This window comes from Oryzias melastigma, linkage group LG11 (assembly GCF_002922805.2).
Source record: "Oryzias melastigma strain HK-1 linkage group LG11, ASM292280v2, whole genome shotgun sequence".
Taxonomy (NCBI): Eukaryota; Metazoa; Chordata; class Actinopteri; order Beloniformes; family Adrianichthyidae; genus Oryzias; species Oryzias melastigma.
The window spans coordinates 542,251-548,990 of record NC_050522.1 but is presented as its reverse complement, the minus strand read 5'-3'; the positions used below and the strand labels follow the sequence as shown (position 1 = coordinate 548,990).

General features: G+C 38.9%; 1 protein-coding gene across 1 annotated transcript in view; it reads left to right on the top strand.

The window, feature by feature from the left end:
* Positions 1 to 6,740, top strand: part of mturn (maturin, neural progenitor differentiation regulator homolog (Xenopus)) — an 11,495-nt gene that overhangs the window by 720 nt on the left and 4,035 nt on the right. The window lies entirely within an intron of this gene.

The window sequence follows — 6,740 nt, the reverse complement described above, 5'->3', positions numbered from 1 at the left end:
GGGGGGGTCTGTCCCGGTTTCACTTCATCGGATATAATTCTGTTTTCATGTCGTCGTTGGTGATTTTCTCCATCGTCAACCATGTTTACTGCAATACAGAACAGATCTGCGACACCGGCCTGGAACAAGGCCCCAAATTTTCAAAATAAAGGTAGCATGCTGCTTGGGCACCCTTCAAAATAAAACACAACACATCCCCGTACCTCAGATTTAGTCTTTCATTAAAAAGTGAATCGGGGAATTTATCAGTTTTGTGTCTGTTTTCAAGGGTTAACACCTTGATGCCATTAATACATCTTTGCAACCCCCTTGGTTCTGGTTCCAACAAGTCTTTTTGTCTCATGGGTCAGATTTTTTTCTATTTAATATGATTTTGAAAACACACAACAGAGTTTACAACGTGTTCAGATTGCTACAAATGTAGTAAAACATTTCTCCAATGACTAATGTATCATGTTTTAAATACATTTTAGACCAGAGGTCTGCAGCCTGCACGTGGTTCTTTCACCCATCCATTGTGGCTCTTTGGTTAAAATAAAATGTTTTAAAACTAAAAAAAAAAAAAAATAGTGTTCAGGAAAAAGTAACGTAAAAATATAAGTAAATTAACTTCAACTTTATTAAACTAGTTTACCAACAGTTGAAGGACAGTATGAATCATTCAGTGAGGATCCTAACAACAGTAGCTCTCCCATCATTTATAGTTTATTATCGTCATATTGACACATTCAGAATTCATTTTGAGCTTAATTTATTACAAAAATCAATTTATTGTCAGTAACCAGAATTAAAGCTACATTAAGTGATAACCCACTGGATTATAAAGCAGATTAAAACCTCGTGGTTTTACTTTATGGTAGGGGTCACTTTATTAGCTCTGATTTAGTTTTTATTGGTTATATGTATGAATTTGTGTCTGAAATGGTCCAGAAACAGTCAAATAAACTGTTTTTTTTAAAAACGTTCTACTGCATTTGTTGCATTGACATGCTCCTATGGTGAAGGATGTCTTTTATTTTGAAAGGAAGTCATGAAAAGCTCTGTCAGAAATGATAAAATGTTTAATAAAAAAATATTTTCACGTTTTTGTTTTATTCATGACAGCAAAACATATTTAAGCATATCATGTCAGTAGCAAAACCATAAATATAAATCCTTACATTGTTTTTCTAAAGACTTTGTGGCTCCACTGGGTTTTAGTTGGCGAGAAATCGACCTGGATTGTTTTGAGGTGCTGAAGGTTGCAGATCCCTGCTTTAGATGAAAAAACATTTTTTATTTTTTTGTTTTGGACTGACAGCTGTTGGGATAGGCCCCAGCCACCGTGTGAATCCAAAAGAGATTGAGCGGGTTTAGAAAAAGGATGGATCTGGATCTCTCTCAGACACATTGTGTCAGGAATCAGAGCTCTGTCTCCCCCTCTGGTCACCGGGGGGAGTAACCTCCGGAGTACCAACCCTTTATTGCTTTATCATTAGAAATTATAGAAACAATGAATTATTGTTTCTACTAATAGTCATTTAGGTCATTTAGACAGACATTTGCATTTATGCAACAAGAGCAACTCATGAGTACAGGCATCACAAATCATCTGTGGGTATTTGTTTATTGTTGCATATTGAATTCAACTGAATGTTAGGGACAAATGTGACTTCCTGTTCTTGGTCAGCTCAGCGTTCGCCTTCATCTCAGGCGCCTTTGCCCGTGAGTCTTAAAGGAGCCCTGCGTCTAACAAACATCAGTTTGAGCTGGACAGGACATAACTAGAAGATATACAGCACACGTGTCAAAGTCAAGGCCCGGGGGCCGGATCCGACCTGATGTTGTGTAATTTTGACAAAATATATTTTTATGGAGAGTAAAATATTGAAAGTTATTTAAGGTTTAAGTTGATTTATTCTGGAATAATATTCCTGCCTTTTTATTATTCATAATTATGTTAAAAAGTTACAGTTTTAAAGTTTTAAAAATTGTCATTCTGCTAGCTTTTTGGATTATTTTGGCATTTACTAAGATTTTTTAGGCTATTTGGACTTTAGCTAATATTTCAGCTACATGCTAGCTGTTTTGGGTAACGTAAGTTTTTTTTAAGGCTAATTTGGCATTTAGCTAATATGTTAGCTGGTTATCAGCTTCTGCGTTTTCATCTATTAGCTTCTCAACTATTATTTTTAGAATTTTATTTTAACTATCAATTTCAGCATCTTCAGCAGCCAAATTCATCTAACAGCATCCACACTAGCATTATCACAGGTAATGTTATACATCTAGTTTATAATGATGATAAAAAGTTACAGTTTTAAAGTTTTAAAAATGTAGTTTTAGAGTGTTCAATAAATATTTATCCTGTTCGTCCCGTGACTTAAAGTGTGTTTTGGCTCCTTCTGTGATTGAGTTTGACTCTCCTTATATACGATATTCTGCATCTAAAATAAATGTTTTTTGCTGATCATCACTAGCTCTGTGGAGAAATTGAGTGTTGGTGTTGGCCTGGGGGCGGAGCTGTCAGAGCAGACTTCATGTGAGGACCGCTCGTTTTCGTGGGTATGGGAGGGGCTGTTCCTATAGTGCAGGTTTTTAGAGGATTACTCTTCGATGCATGAATGGATCAAAATACCATTCGGGGTTCTTCATAGAGAGGAATGAACAGTAGAATACAACCTCAAAAAGTAGGTTTTCATGGTCTGGTCTCTTTTATATGAATACTAAAAAAATGAATTCTTGATCCCTCATACTGTGCTGCAGACTAGAGATCACAAATGTTCTGGTTTTTTTAAAGCTTTTTGTGGAAGACAACTTTGTTTGAGTGACGTATTTAATTAAAGCTACTTGTCTTAATATTTTGGGTACTTTACCCTCTTGTGGCCAAAGATAGCATCCTCATCCTTTGATCGTCCCCAGTGATCTTTAAAGAATGATTATGCCGGTTTTAGCCCAAAAAAACTGAGTTGTTTTCTAGCAGTTTCTGCAGAGCGACAGGACTGCATTAGAAATTGTATTCTGAGTTGTTGGTGGGCCTGTTGGTGCAGAGTAGCCCCCCCACCCCCTAATTCCCTCCCTGTTGCTGAGAGCTTGTGACCTGCCCAGCGTATTTTTTACGTCACAATTAAAATTATTTTCCCCAATGGAATTTTGATACTCAGAAATGTAAGTTAAATCTTAATTTTCTTTATAAGTTCTCTATCATCAGAAAAATGCTACATGGAAATGCTAAAAACATCATTTTGATCAGAGTGAGTCTTAAAGATAAAGTCCACAATTTGTCCAGGTTTGATTGTTGTCGTCGTTTTATTCTCATTTATTACCCCTAATAGCATCTCAAACATGAATGTGACATAACCTGAAACACTTAGAGAACATCCGTTTACTTTCATAGTCATGTTAAGGCGTCATTCACGGTAATCTTCTGTCTCTTTTGTTACTTTCCATCTTCTTTTGTCTCAGTTCTCCCCTCTCCTCATGCAGCGCTCTCCATCTGTAACCTCATCCTCAACTTCTCTTTGTCTGCACACACACGCACACACACATACACACACACTCATGATATCCAGAGTTCTCTGTCCACCATGCCTCCAATGGACTGCAGGCCATGAGATCTCCTATCGGTAACATCTGACATGTCTGCTGGGTTTGGAGCCCAGAGCAGGAACTCATCTGTCCAGAGAGAAAGTCTCAGACACTCGTTAACTTTACTAATCTCCATGGTCTGTATCACTTCTTAACAGTTGAAGTTCAGTAACTTCCTGAACTTTGAGCTACAGTTAAAGCTTAATCTGACTGTAGCAGCTCGGGGTTTCCTCAAGCAAAGCCTTTGAAGTTTCCTGTTTTCTTGTTTTACATTAAACCCAAAGAGCTATTAAGTCGTGTCTTCTGTAAATTTGCTTTATCAAGTTTGATGTGAGGGACACAATGACTTTTTAAAGTCTGGTTTTATCTGGGCTGAGATCTCCACATGTATGAAGTAGGAGAGTTAGCTGTCATTTTGACTCAAAGATGTCCAAATAGACCCAACAAATAAGAGGTCAAAAGGTCACTAAAATTTTCAGGAGACTGTAAATCTCAAAGATCTGAGATTTTTAAATCAGCTGGTGCAGATCCAGGAGGGACGTTGGTCAGCCTGATGGTTCCTGGTAAAAACCTTGTTCCTGTGGTTCCTGAAGCCGAGTTAGAGAGCAAAATGCTAAAACAGAATCCAAAGAGTCCAAATCAGAAGCTCTTTAAACTGTTTTTAGCTCATCCAAATCTGCAGCAAAGCTTATGACAGCAAGCAGCTCACCTGATTCCTCCTCCGTCTCTACATTAGATACCTGTCACATGTAGAACGGTTTATTCTGACTTCTGTTTTTTAGAGCCTTGGACAGAAAAACTCTGTCACACACCATTGACCTTTTAACCCTTCTTTGTTTCAAAAAACTTCGAAGTATTCCTACTCCAAAGCCCGATCTGGTCTTCCACGTGGTTGCTCATCCTCTTTGGAGCGGCCTCCCTTTGTCGATACGATGCATCCACTCTGCTGAAACGCTTTTAGAAACAGTTTTTATTCAGAGAAGCTTTTAGTTGATTCTGAACTCTTTATGTTAACTTGCCCTTTCGATATGACGATTATTTGAATTCCTTGTTTCTGTTTGATTTGATGCTCTCTTTTAATATTTGGGGACTTTTTCCATGGTGTTAAATTTCCACCATAAGTCTCCCATGAGCATGTATCAAACTCCACGCAGGGAGCGTTCCACAGGTGCAGGACAGTCTTCACGCCCGCTCCTCTACTCCTGCTCGCTCGTGAATCCCTGCGCTCATGGGAGTATTCTTACGCTCCTGTGACCTCTGCTGCTCGCCTGTGAAAGTATTCTTACGCTCCTAAAACTAGTTCCGCCCCCTCGTGGAGGACGGTGCCCTCGTGGAACTTCTCCTACACGTCCGTGTGAAACTCAACATTGAAGGTAATAAAGAAACCCGGAAATACCCGGATATCATTTGGGAAAAGAGGGTAAAAGGAATGCTTTATTAATTTATCAATTTCTAAACTACTACATCAAAAATAATTTTTATAAGTTACAATTAAATAAGTTTAGTGAACCTTCTGACTGACTCGGAGGTTTCTGACAAATTAACTGGGCGGTGGAGCTGAGAGACCAGAGGTTCTGTTTTTTAAAGAAATTTTTATCTCCTTGGGGCTGGTCCTCGTCTTCTTCATGCTTTACTTCCTGGTTTCCAGGATCCAGCGGTGATTTCAGAAAACCGCCTCAGCCAGAGACCTATGGATGATGTGGAGCTGAAGCTAAAGAGGATCGATCCAGGATTACATGTAAAGACGAGGAGTTTTCTTCACTAAATAAAAAAATTTTTAAAGAAAGAAAGAAAGAAATTTTTTTTAGTCAGGAACAAAAAAAAACATGTTGATCAATTTTCAACTAAAGTTTTAATAGCATAACAAGCGGTTGAATAAGGCGTAGTCAGAGACAGGCAGGTGTCACACGGGGACGAGGCAGGAGAACGAGGAGACAGGCAAAGGTCAAAACACAAATAACGCTTGGACTGTCTGCTGGTCAAACAAGACTTCGCAAAGAGCTGTATGAAGCCAGGCTAAATACCGTGTACTGATGAGCTTAATGGGAACCAGCTGAGGAGATCAGAGTCCTGGAGGAGTCAGAGTTCTGGTGAGCGCTCCCTCTGGTGGCTGGAGGTGGAAAGAGCTGGTTGAACCGTGTCACTCGGATGACGGAAACACCAAAACTGTATAATGGTCAGAATCTGCCCCCAACAGACTCCTAAAGGGGTTTGTCTCTTTTCTGAAGCCAACCAAAATCCTTTTCATTCTATGATGTTCAAAGAAGTTCCCTGCTGAGCCAGCACTCTCATTAACACTTCAGAAACAGAACAAGCCCTAGAGTCCCTCTCCAGCTGGTTTATCTGTTGTAAAAGCGTTCTCAGAGGCTATTTAAGTATCACGATGATGCCGATTTTAGCCGAAAGAAAAAAAAAAGCCTTTGTTGTTTTTTTATGACATAGTTTCTGCAGAGTGGCAGGAATTCATAAGAAATATGCCTCTGAGTTGTGGGTGGGACAATCTTTGTATTACGTTACCAGTGTAACAAAATGGCACCAATATCAGAGCGATCCAGTTCTGATCCAGAGAAGTACAGGCAGAAAACCTTTAGTTGAAATGAATTTTAAGGCCCAATCCGAATACTTCTCTTCTCCCTTCTCCTTCATTTAGTCCATCAAACAGATGGTTATGAAAAAAAGTCTCATATTTCAGACATCACTTTCATTTGATGACGTCTCCAATAGTCGCTGGTTAGCTAGCATTAGCGCGGAGCTTCCAGCTCTCAAATATAACAACAGTGGTTGTATAACTTTAAAAAGGTCATGTGCAACAGGTTCACAATGTGATGTACTGTTACACAAAATTGTATTTTTTTATTTTACACCTGGCAATTGGGTCACATGCTAATAGGGTCCTTCAGGACCCAAATATAAGTTGATGCTCCGCCCTCCCTCTTCCCTTTTGCTGCTTTCTTAGTTTGGAAGAGGTGAGTATGGCGGATATATTATTCTTTATGTTTAATTTCTTTGTTCATTTGAACTTTGTATGTTTTAGTTTTGGGCACTGTCGGAGTGCGGCACATGCTGACACCATATTTTGTTTATAACCAGAGAATAAATGGAGGCTATTCCAATAAAATATTAAGTTTTAAGAGTTTAGCTAATATTTCAGCTACATGCCAGCTTTTTTGGCT